The sequence below is a fragment of the Pleurodeles waltl genome, chromosome 12, assembly GCF_031143425.1.
Source record: "Pleurodeles waltl isolate 20211129_DDA chromosome 12, aPleWal1.hap1.20221129, whole genome shotgun sequence".
Lineage (NCBI taxonomy): Eukaryota > Metazoa > Chordata > Amphibia > Caudata > Salamandridae > Pleurodeles > Pleurodeles waltl.
In genome coordinates this window covers 677013688-677026632 of record NC_090451.1, presented here as the reverse complement: position 1 = coordinate 677026632, position 12945 = coordinate 677013688, and positions in this window count along the sequence as shown.

The following is a 12945-nucleotide window of genomic DNA, read 5'->3' as shown; positions in this document are numbered from 1 at the left end:
TACTTCTTCTGTGGCGCCATTTTGAGTATATTATTCAATAAGGAAAGAGGGTTTGGTGCCCCGCTGTGTCTCTAAACTAATCTTTGGCGCTGATCGTTACCAGAAACATTTTGTAGACAGATTTGCCAACCAGCTTGCAGTCCAATTGGATTTCTATTAATAACGGAGCACGTAAAAAAAAGAATATAAGCAGTATATAAATATTTTCAGCAGACAAGTTCATGGAGATCAGTGTTTCCTTGTGGTTTAATGCAGCACTTGTTTTTGGTACAGTAGAAAAGCCATAGATAAAGATATCCTTACTACAGTGGAACAGCCATATAGAAAGAAGCCAGCCGCGCTGCATCCAATGAACTTTATCAAGGGTTTCTTAGCACTGCAAGTTGCACCACACAGAAAAATAGTTGAAAATTACAGGAAAGTATCAGGCGGAGGTAGTGGATAACCTAAGGTTCAAACTGGTGTGTTTATTAAGGAGAATCTGGACTGGTTTCCGAAATGATGGATCAGTAATTCTGTTCAATCAATCTGTAAATAATGAAAGTGCTGTGTTTTTGTGATAAGATTCGTACCAGTTTCTAAATTAAAGGATCGATATTACTGTGCTGTCGTGTAGCCAATATGTATCATATGAAGTAGTCCATGCCAAAGTAAAGAAAGACCAGTAGTAGTTTGTAAGTATTGAAATGAAGTTGCGGGAAAGACTATGATAGGTTGGTGGCCAGTAAAGTTCAGTTATTGCACAGGATGGTGTCTCCCAGAACTTCAAAATAAATGCTATTATTAGCAAAATGCCTATAAAGTGGTCATAATTTCCTTCTGGATTGCTAGCAAGGCCAGCCAGTTGGAAGTGGTTTATCCTCACACAATGCCAGATGATAGGCATAGAATTCTGTTAGAATTCTGACTATGGGGGTCATACCGCGGATGCACCGCCAACAGGCTGGCGGTGCATCCAGGCCAATTCTGACCGCGGCGGTAAAGCCGCGGTCAGAAAAGGGAAACCAGCGGTTTCCCGACGGTTTTCCCCTAGCCTGAGGAATCCTCCATGGCGGCGCTGCAGGCAGCGCCGCCATGGGGATTCCGACCCCCTTACCACCAGCCTGGTTCTGTCGGTTTTGACCGCCAGAACCTGGCTGGCGGTAACGGGTGTCATGGGGCCCCTGGGGGCCCCTGCAGTGCCCATGCCAATGGCATGGGCATTGCAGGGGGCCCCTAACAGGGCCCCACCAAGATTTTCAGTGTCTGCATAGCAGACACTGAAAATCGCGACGGGTGCAACTGCACCCGTCGCACCCTTTCCACTCCGCCGGCTCCATTCGGAGCCGGCATCCTCGTGGAAGGGGGTTTCCCGCTGGGCGGGCGTGAGGCCTTCTGGCGGTCGCCCGCCCAGCGGGAGACTCAGAATTACCACGGCGGTCTTTTGACCGCGCAGCGGTATTCTGACGGCGGTACTTTGGCGGGCGGCCTCCGCCGCCCGCCAAAGTCAAAATGACCCCCTATGTGTCTTCCCCTTGCAATGGTTCCACCCTTAGAAGAGTGCAACACTTTAGGAAGCATATTTGCATGTATCTATACTACTACCCATGGCACAGTCTCATTAGTGGCTCTACCAAATATATTAAAACGTACAAAATGAGCACAGAGTTGCACTGGCTTTAGACCTAGGGATGAAATTAATTGAGAATTTTGAAACAGTTTTCAGAATCAGACAATTTCTGACACAAATGCATCTGTGGGCCTTGATACTTTGATGAGCTGTCAAACCACAACTCAAAATAGAAGGCGACATTGAGGGTTCTGTCAAGGAAGAAGCTGTGCCAGAAACTAACAAGATGCAGTGAGTAAAACAGAAATAAGGACTCCTTAGGCAACTCAGGAGTTCAGCTAGGGAGGATTTATTTTGAGGGACCATGATAATATCAAAAACCTGGATCAGAATCAGTCATTGATATCTGTTCTTCCCTTTCTTTTTAGGATTTTGACTGTAAAAGGGCAGAAAAGACGAGTAAAACAAGTAGAAAAGTGAATCTAGATGAGACCCTGAGGTTAGAGTAAAGAAAGAAGAGAAACGTCTTAACTATAAAACTTTAACTATTTAAAAGAGAAAAGTGGCTGAACTACCTAAAAAAGAGTCTGTCATCATTGTTGTTGCTGCTGGGGAGACTTGTAGCCCAAGAATACTGTGCCCCAGGAGGAGGAGGAGCTCCTAGCTGCATTTCCCATGCCGCGCTATATAGCACTTCACCATCTCCTGAGGCACAGGAGTCTGTGGTCATTGCTGTTGCTGCCAGGGTAACTCACATTCCCAGAATCCTGTGCCCTTGGATGAGGAACGGCTCCCAGCTGCACTTCCTTTGCTGCTGTGCTGTATAGCGCTGTGCCATCGCCTGTGGCGCAGGATGCGTGTGGGCCGTGCTCTGGCAAAGCCGTGGGCAGGCCCGTCTTGCCCCCATCATCACACAAAGGAGGTTAGGCTGGGCCATCCTCCTCACCTCTGCAAGGCCAGAAGACACTGTACAGTTATGCTTTTTTGCAGTGGGGAAATGCAAACTACGTGCTAGTACAATCAGGCCCGCTCTAGAACGTCCTTAGATGGGTTTTTTGCAGAAGGGTATTGGGGTGTTCAGCAAAGAAACTGAACTCGTGGAGCATCATTTGTCCCTTTCCTCACCACCCTCCACATCTCCTGCTGAGATGGTCACACTTACACACTAATTTACCTTACTCAATGGCCTCTGGCATACTGATGGTTCAAAGAGTAGGACTGGTCGTTTCGCTGCCCAAACATTCCTCTGCTGACTGTGTGATTGTTAACTTTAGGTTTCCTTTTATTGTTTACAAACTCCTGTTCAATTGCCACATAGGCAGTAGCACATTTTCAGGTATGTCCATCTGGCCCCTAAGATTCTTTTACCATCATTCACACTCCCAAACTGCGCCCATGCTAAAACAGTCTAGGTCGTAGGACTCTTCTAGAAACGGAAACAAAGTAAATCATCACCAGGTCCTGCCAGACCACAGTGAGGTTTATTCCCCCACTGACTGAGGTTGATAGACATTATACTGGTAGTAGGTTCCCTGAACCCTCTGATCCTTCTGTTTCTGTGTCTGATTACCCAAAGTCAAAGTCCAACAACTATAGCTTCTATCAAGCCCCTCTTACCGATAAATATCTCTTTCCCTTATCACTAGTGCCACCTACTAATGGCGCAGCTAGCTTACAGTAGCCACCAATTGTGCACCAGACATTTCTACTCCAACACACATTGTAGCACTCTCATCAGCACAGCCCTCTAGCGTACAATGCCCATCGTTTGTTATGGCCACTAGTACTTCCCCTATTATTCCACTAGCTAACTCAGCAGATATTCTTAGTTTGAATATTGCAGGGATCAGGCCCAAGCTTGATAATCCAGTATAGGGGCAGTTTATTGATAATAATCAAATATTCCTTTTTCGGGACACCTGGCCTATAGATCAAATTTTCAGGAGTGGTTTCAAGAGCTTTTGGATTTAAGCTGGTGGATCCACAGTGGGGTGTCCATCAGCTGGGCTAATCACCTGGGTAAGCTCTTCTCTTTGCTGCACAGTAGCCAAATTCCACACCGGTTCCCAGGATATTCAAGTTATTTTTTTCCTTTACAAAGAGTATGCTACTTGTGTTGATCAACATATATAACTGAATTCTTGGTAAGTGCTGTGAATGTCAAACTTTTCATGTGATATACAGGATTTTGGAGGGCCTCTCAGGCTCTCACTACTTAATTGTAGTGGGTGATTGTAACCCTACATATTAGCCAAACACCATAGTACTGGACTTATTCCACAAGGAGGACCAACTATGGGGTATTCTGGAGCTAACAACTCCATAAATGAAGAATGTATCTAGGGCTGCTCTTCAGTTGTTGGACATCACTTTAGCCCATGGGCTACCAGCGTGCAATGGCCCTTCACTTTCGAATGCTACACCTGCTCCAACATTTAGATATGTGGCTTATGTAAGCTTTATCAACTGTGTTCTTTTAAATATTAGGCTATGGAGGCAAATTGAGGATATGGCAGTTATAGCACAAGATGATAGCAATCATGATCCCCTAGTATTATATATCCACCAGTCTTTTGAAGCCCTACTGCAATATTCGACCAACAGTTGAAGGTCAAAATCAACTGTAGGAATGTGAAATGGTAAATAATGAATTTCTCTTAAGATGCCATGTCGGGCTCATATCTCAGTCTTGCTGTGCAGATGGAAGTCATGCACGATAATTGGTGGAATAACTAAATGGTCTTTGCTGAACATAACAAACTTTTTTGATAGCCTCAGGTATTTTTTCCTCTCTCGGATAAGCAGTGTTGGGAGAGAGAGTACCCCAGATGGGTGGTTTACCAAAACCTGTGGAGAGGTTGAAAACAGCCTACTAAAAGCAATCAAAAGTGGAAATAGTCAGGGTATGTAGAGCCCAGTACAGGCATAAAAGTGAAAGCTGCCTGGTAGTCCAAAGAAATGGTAGACCTCTCAAAACCTCGACATCCATAACTAGAAAAAGTTCTGTCTTTTAGTAGGTGCTGGTGCAGGGAATTCCCAGATTCATCCAGAGTCATCTATACTGCTATGTGAGTGGTTTGCCCACTTTAGCAGGCTTTATTCATGTATCCCAGACATCAATTTGCCTTCTGCTCCAGTGGAGTTCTTTTTAGAAGAGACTTTTCTAGATATCAAATCACTGAAGCAAGGGCGATCACCTGGATTAGATAAACTCCCAAGTGACCTCTACAAATTAGACAGTGACATCTGTGTTCATATATTAATAGAATTACTAATGCAATTGCAGCAGGGGTACCATTACTGTCCACATGGAGGGTGGCTGAGATTGTCCTTTTCAAGAAGGGGAGTCCTGATGTTCTGTCCAGTTTTACGGCCAAATTAGTCCTGGATAACCACCCTAAGGTTTTTCAAAACAAATTCTTAATTGGTTATTGGAATGGATAAATGACAGTCATGTTCTCTCCATCTTGCAAGCAGTATTCAGACCAGAGACCAGCTCTATTGTCCAGGTTTTCCTCTTTCTTCAGGTTAGGTGGCAAACAGTTGATATAAGTGGAGCTGACCTTTTTTTTGACCTTTGACCTGGTCCCAAGGAAAAAGCTATGGAAGACCTTGCGGGAGATAGGAATCCAATGTGACTTGTTAACAATCATACTACGCCAGGATTCGATGTGGCACTAAGGGGGAATTGACTGATCCAATTAGTATTAATAAGGGAGTCTTTTAGGAGTGCGTCCTAGCTCCCACTCAGAGCAAATCAAATGAAAGATCTCTGTTCTGATTGTTTTTAAAATCCATAAAAGAAGGCACATATTTCATTGTAAAGTCAAATGTGCAAAATAGCAAATATCTGATAGAGACAACTAGCCGCATATTCCTTATCTTACAATTCTCCCCCAGGCATCAGACTGGATCCAGAACTTTTTCCTCAGCAGTACCTCTGCGCACCGGTAGAGGGCTTTGAGGGACTCTGCAGCGACGTCGTCTCCGGACATGACGTCAGCGGAGTCCATATATTCCCTCCTCCGACGCACTGATGTCAGTTTCCTCTTTTCCGCGCAGCAACATGGAACCGGTGTAGCGAGTACGTCCGTCCCTTTTGGCCTTTTCTGCCCTACTTCGGCTATAATTTTGCCACCTTTTAAAACATAGTGTATATGCCTTCTGGGTTTAAACCCTGCGGATCCTGTTCCCGGCAGATGTGGGTCACGGATCCCCATTCTGCATGTTTGCGGTGTCTGGGATCTCATCATGACGCCGACGACTCCGACACCTGCCATCACCTGAAGCCGAAGTCGTTGAGGGAGCATTGGATGAAGCTCCTTGTGGGATGAGCGGATAAGTCCTCTTCTCGCTCACTTCGGAGTCCTTCTTCAACCTCACGGTCCTGGGAGCACTCCAGATGTCATTCTCAGATCGCTCTGTCGACCTTAGGGGGTCCTTCGGCATCTCCAAGTAAGTTCCCCCGGACGTCGTCATGTCCTTTGGCATCACCACCCCGCGTTCTCCTCCTTTGGAGTCCGCAACCGAGTTGACCCCTTCCCTTCCACTGTATCCTGCCGCCGTGGCGACTATGGACCAAATGCGACATTACTATGTGTCTTTCATTCCATCTTTGATCCTACCCCTCCCTCTGGAGCGCCTTCGGGACCTAGGGAGGTGGTGTACGAAGTTGGCTCTGTATATACTATTTCAAAGTAAGAAATAGTGTGCACAGAGTCCAAGGGTTAGTGGCAAAATTAGATAATTCTGATGCTCTATTTTGTGGTAGTGTGGTCGAGCAGTAGGCTTATCAGAGGGTAGTGTTAAGCATTTGTTGTACACATACAGGCAATAAATGAGGAACACACACTCAAAGCCTTACTCCAGGCCAATAGGTTTTTATATAGAAAAATAACTTTCTTAGTTTATTTTAAGAACCACAGGTTCAAGATTTGAAGTAAACACATAAAATGCAAGGTACTTCACACAAGTAAGTTAGAAACTTTGAATAAAAGCAATATCATATACAGTCTGTTTTAATGGCAATGCGCTATTTTAAAGGTGGACACAGTGCAAAAATCAACAGTTCCTGGGGAGGTAAGTAATGGTTAGTTTGTCAGGTACGTAAAACACTTACAAGTCTCAGTTCCTGGGCATAGACAGCCCACCGTTGGGGGTTCAAGGCAACCCCAAAGTTACCACACCAGCAGCTCAGGGCCGGTCAGGTGCAGAGGTCAAAGAGGTGCCCAAAACACATAGGCGCCTATGGAGAACAGGGGTGCTCCGGTTCCAGTCTGCCAGCAGGTAAGTACCCGCGTACTCTGGGGGCAGACCAGGGGGGTTTTGTAGAGCACTGGGGGGGACACAAGTAGGCACACAAAACACACCCTCAGTGGCACAGGGGCGGCTGGGTGCAGTGTGCAAAGCAGGCATCGGGTTTTAGATAGGATTCAATGGAGGGACTCAGGGTCACTCTAGCGGTGCAGGCAGGCACAGGGGGGCTTCTCGGCACAGCCACCACCTGGGCTAGGCAGAGGGTCACCTGGGGGTCACTCCTGCACTGAGGTTTGGTTCCTTCAGGTCCTGGGGGCTGCAGGTGCAGTGCTGGTTCCAGGCATCGGGTCCCTTGTTACAGGCAGTCACGGTCAGGGGGAGCCTCTGGATTCTCTCTGCATGCATCGCTTTGGGGGTCCAGGGGGGGTCGTCTTGGGCTACTCACGGGGTCGCAGTCGCCGGGGAGTCCACCCTGTGGTGTTTGTTCTCTGGATCTCGAGCCGGGGGCGTCGGGTGCAGAGTGTGAAGCCTCACGCTTCCGGCGGGAAGAGTGAGTTCTTTAAAAGTTGCTTCTTTGTTGCAAAGATGTAGCTGTTGTTGCGCAGAGCTGCTGCTCACAGTAGTTTCTTGGTCCTGGGGGTCAGGGCAGCCCTCTGAGGCTTCAGAGGTCGCTGGTCGCTGTTGGATGCGTCGCTGGTTGCAGGTCCTAGACTCAGGAGACAGGCCGGGAGGGCTGGGGCCAAAGCAGTTGTCATCTGTCATCTCTGCAGGCTTGTAGGTCAGCAGTCCTTCTTTGTAGTTCAGGTTGCAGGAATCTGATTTCCTGGGTTCTGGAGTGCCCCTAAATACTAGTTTTAGGGGTGTGTTTAGGTCTGGGAGGGCAGTAGCCAATGGCTACTGTTCTGGAGGGTGGCTACACCCTATTTCTGCCTCCTCCTTGTGGGGAGGGGGCACATCCCTAATCCTATTGGGGGAATCCTCCAAAACTAAGATGGAGGATTTCTAAAGGCAGGGGCCACTTCAGCTCAGGACACCTTAGGGGCTGTCCTGACTGGTGAGTGACTCCTCCTTGTTTTTCTCATTATCTCCTCTAGCCTTGCCGCCAAAAGTGGGGGCAGTGGCCGGAGGGGCGGGCATCTCCACTAGCTGGGATGCCCTGGGGTGCTGTAACAAAAGGGGTGAGCCTTTGAGGCTCACCGCCAGGTGTTACAGTTCCTGCAGTGTTAGGTGTGAAGCACCTCCACCCATTACAGGCTTTGTTCCTGGCCACAGGGTGACAAAGGCACTCTCCCCATGTGGCCAGCAACTTGTCTGGTTTGTGGCAGGCTCGCAGGAACTGGTCAGCCTACACTAGAAGTCGGATTGGTATTCAGGGGTGGGTGCATGTTACAATAAATTGCACACTGGCATCAGTGTGAATTTATTGTGCTGAGAAGTTTGATACCAAACTTCCCAGATTTCAGTGTAGCCATTATGGAACTGTGGAGTTCGTGTTTGACAAACTCCCAGACCATATACTCTTATGGCTACCCTGCACTTACAATGTCTAAGGTTTTGCTTCGACACTGTAGGGGCATAGTGCTCATGTACATATGCCCTCACCTATGGTATAGTGCACCCTGCCTTAGGGCTGTAAGGACTGCTAGAGGGGTGACTTACCTATGCCACTTGCAGTGTGAGGTGTGAGGTTGGCATGGCACTCTGAGGGGAATGCCATGTCGACTTAGTCTTTTTCTCCCCACCAGCACACACAAGCTGTGAGGCAGTGTGCATGTGCTGAGTGAGGGGTCCCCAGGGTGGCATAAGACAAGCTGCAACCCTTAGAGACCTTCCCTTGCATCAGGGCCCTTGGTACGAGGGATACCAGTTACAAGGGACTTATCTAAGTGCCAGGGCTGTACCAACTGTGGAGACAAAGGTGCAACTTAAGGAAAGAACACTGGTGCTGGGGCCTGGTTAGTAGGGTCCCAGCACACTTTCAATCAAAACTTAGCATCAGCAAAGCAAAAAGTCAGGGGATGACCATGCCAAGGAGGCATTGCCTTACAGGTGGTGAGTGCAGTGATGGGATCTTCACCGGTGGTTTCCACCTCGGTGACCATTCACACTCTTGACTCTTGACTAGTCGGATCGGCGTTGGTGCACGGGCTTGTGTGACCTCCGTCTCCTCCGCCTGATCCTGTTGTTACGACACCCCTCATGGCGCCGTTAGATCAGTCGACTCCGTTTAACACACACTCATTTCCCCAGAGTCGAATAACGCCGCTTCCAAAGCAGCATCCCCCACTCGACGTCTGCTGACATTGAAACTGACGCCGGAAGCTGCGCCGGTTGATTTAGAGGTTGTCTCTGTGTTAGATCCATTTTCTGAGCCTTCTGCACATTCTCAAGATCCCTTCACGGGCCCCCTCCTGGTTCATCCTCTGATTGGGTGCTTGATTTGGCCATGGCTAGTGGCCTTGATTTCTCGCTGGCGTCTAGCCTACTCTCTTCACCTGGATTGGCAATGGAGGCCACCACTGCTTTCGCAGATCTCTTGAGGCGGGTGGCAGATATTTTGAACTTAAATCTACCTATGGTGCAATTATCTACTGATCTCTTGTTAAATTTTCATCCGCATCAAGCCGATACTGAACAGGTTCTTCCTTTTTGCGAGGCTCTGTACGAAATCTTCCTGGGTATCTGGAATCAACCGGTCTCTGGTCCTTCAGTGGACAGTTCTATTTCACACAGACATTGGCTGGCACAGGAACATCCCTTGTGACTTTGCCACCACCCTACTCCTAGAGGGTTTGTTGTCCAGACTGCTTTGGGCATTCCTGCTTTGGAGCAGATTCCTTCTACTTCGCCTCACAGAGATTATAGTCAGCTGGATGCTGCTGGCAGGTGTATTTTTGCCTCTTCTAGTGCCGCTCTTCGTTCCATTAACACCTTCTGTGTGTTAGACTATTTTTCCTACGCTTTGGGACTCTGTGGAATGTTTATTACCATCACTCTCTGAGGATGTTCGCACAGCCCTAACACCTTTGATTAGAGATGGTCAACAGACTGCTCGACTTATGGTCCGCTCAGGCATGGATTCAGTGGGTCAGATCATGGCCTCCTCTGTTGCCATACGTCGCAGGGCTTAGTTGTCAGCTTCAACTTTTTCATCTTCAGTGCGGGACACTCTTGACATGGCATTTGATGGCAAATCTCTTTGTGGGTTGCATGCAGATTCCGCTCTGCGCCGGTTTCGTGATTCCCATGGTGTGGACTGATGTCCTTCCTCTTCAAAATGCACTTGCATTACGCCGCTGCAACTATATTTGAACTACAAGTTCCTGTCCATTATGGGTCCTGTTATGCACTCACCCTTTTTTCTGTTACATATTCTTGCATCTTTATGCGGTTGTTTATCTTCTGGGTGCGCATCAGACTCTTCTCACTGTATTCACAGAGATTTGTTGACCCATGTTGGATATTGTTGCACTTCCTTTGGTGGTGCTCTTCTTTATTTCAAGATTGCTGCTCCTTCAGGGGAGCGGTGGTTCCATGGTATGTTTTCTGTGAGAGTTCTAACTCTCAGTTTTGTTTGCATTTGTCGGACTCACGCCATGTCAAGTAGTGGCTTTACTTCAAAGGCCGGTGGGTGCCCTCTTTTTATTTGTCCTTTTGTACTGGCGGATTCCTCCGACTCACTTTGGTCTGTTCATCCCACGGATTGTGGTTCTCGTTTTGTTGTGCGTTCTGAACACATTGCCTCTCCTTAGTTCACCCTAGGCATTTTGCTTCTAGTCTCTGTTAGTACAGAGACTGGGTTTGACATTCACTCTTTATGAGCTTGTGGTAGTAAACTACTTTACGCATTGACCTTACTTTTCCTCCACGTGAGAAGGTGGTGTTGTACTCTTGAGGGAGCCATTCCTTGCTACTTTTTGTAGGGTATTTATATATTTGTAGGGTATCTCCTATTCTGGTGTCTCTTCCTCTTATTATTTCTTCTGGGACAGTTTTTCCCATTTTTCAATGGGTACTATTTTGTCCTTTTTCCTCTGCTACAGGCTCATTTTGGTGCTTGTTGTTGTTTCCTTCCTTGTTTTTCAGAGTATTCTGGGTCGCATTTATCGTTACTGCGACATTCACATTCTACCCCAACCATGATGCTTTGGCTCATTGATTGGGTTTCTCCTTCTAGTGGCACCGGTTTCCCCATACCATAGGTTCCCGGTTAGCCAATGCAACAATATTTACGTTTAAAAAAAAAAGGAACAATACTAGGTACAATACTGATGCTGGACTCTTCAATGATGTTGGACTCCTCACTGAAGGGTTCCTGCCTCTATTTCTTTTATCTTTTGCCCGCTGGCTGAGAGTCATTCTTGAGCTTGCGCTCTCCCCGGACCGTGTTCACGTGGAGTTTTCTTTCCCACTTAATAATGTGGTTTGTTTTTCGTACTCCCTCTTCTTGCAGCAATGTCGTTCCTCCTGCTGCCATACAGGGATATCCCAGGTTCTTTGCGTTTCAGCTTAGCGCCATATTCTCTTTTTTCCCACCACTTCAAAATGAGGGGTATGGCGCTCTTTGAAACCCTGGCTTGTGCAGGCTTTTTACGGCTTGCTTAGTGGCATTTTCCTCACCTTCTTTGTTCATTATATGGGATTGAGATGAGTGCTATCTTTTTCTCCCAGTTGTCTGTATTCCTTCCAATTTTCTTAGTTGCTTGCTGACGACAGATTGTTGGCCCCTCTCTGCGCATGCCTGCGGGACTTGTTCCTTCACAAGTGTCTTTTGTCTAACTGTCTTTGCTCATAAGCATTGATTCTTTCACTTTATTTTCCTATGTTCTATCCCTTTGGCAGGGATGGTTCTGTGTTTTTCCTTTCATATTTCTCATTTTTTCGTCCTTGGCCACAGCCAACAGTTGTCTCTCCATGCTTAAGCCACGTCCCTCAGAACAGGGGCATGGTCCTTTGCTTTTTCGTGGAGTGGGTCTTTTTAGACTCTTGTCTTTTGACATGTCTCCAATTTCAGGTTATTTTTTCCTGATCTTGTCTTCCTTTGTCATTCTGTGTTTGGAGGCTTTTCGGTCATGTTCCCTTCTATATGTTATTTGCTTTTCTAATGCACAGTTCAGTGGGTTCCTTGTGTGTGGCTACTTTTCTGCCTGCGGTTCCCAGGGCAGGCTGTTTTCTTGTTTTTCACACCTGTCGTTCATTGTCAGGGACTCTTTTGTTTTCCTTATTCCTTTTCATACGTTATTTTTCTGCTTGGGTTCACACGGGAAAGTTATTTTCTTTTCCCTTGTCGTTCCCGGCTTGCTTTACAGTTTTCCTTCTTATTCCTTTTCTACCATATCCTGCCCTATGTATAGCTGTACACTTTGCACTTTACGCAGGTCCTTGCTTGTCTTTTCCACTTTAATTTTACATTTCGGCCTAGGGCTGGTTTCTCAGCTCCTTCTAATGCAACCATACCAGTCTTATGGTTCTCTTTTCATTCGTGCTAGCCGCAGAATCCTTATCGACTCACCCATCCTCTCCGCTTGCAAACTCTGTACTCTTCAGTCTTGCTTAGGGTGAATTTGGGTGTTCGTTTGTTCTTGTACGTCTTACAACGTGTTTTTTTTTACTGTTTGGCATATACACTATTACACTGTTTTACTATTTCACTGCCAGTTTCTTTGTTGCCCGCATTGTTCTGCTGCTTCAAGTCACAGAAGAAACTGACGTCAGCCTGTCGGATGAGGGAGTATATGGACTCCGCTGCCGTCTCGTCTAGAGACGACGCCGCTGTGTAGTCGCTCGACGCCCTCTAATGACGTCCAGATGTACTGCTGAGGAAAAATTTCCGTATCCGGTCTGATGGCTAGCGGAGAATTCTAAGATAATGAATCTGCGGCTAGTCTGTGTCTCTACCAGATAAGGCGTTACAGAAGGGAAGTAACTTCAGTTCCGTATAATTTCAACTCTGTAGAAGTTAGTACCATCATTACATCTTATAAGAAAAGCTCTAATATAGCTTTGCTTTTAATAACTAGTTGATAATAAATAGATATAGCGAGGTACATACAAGATAGTTAAGGACAATTTCATTACAAGCAAAGATATTATTACAGCCTTGTTAATCTCTTTCATATACCAGACTGTCGAATGATGTT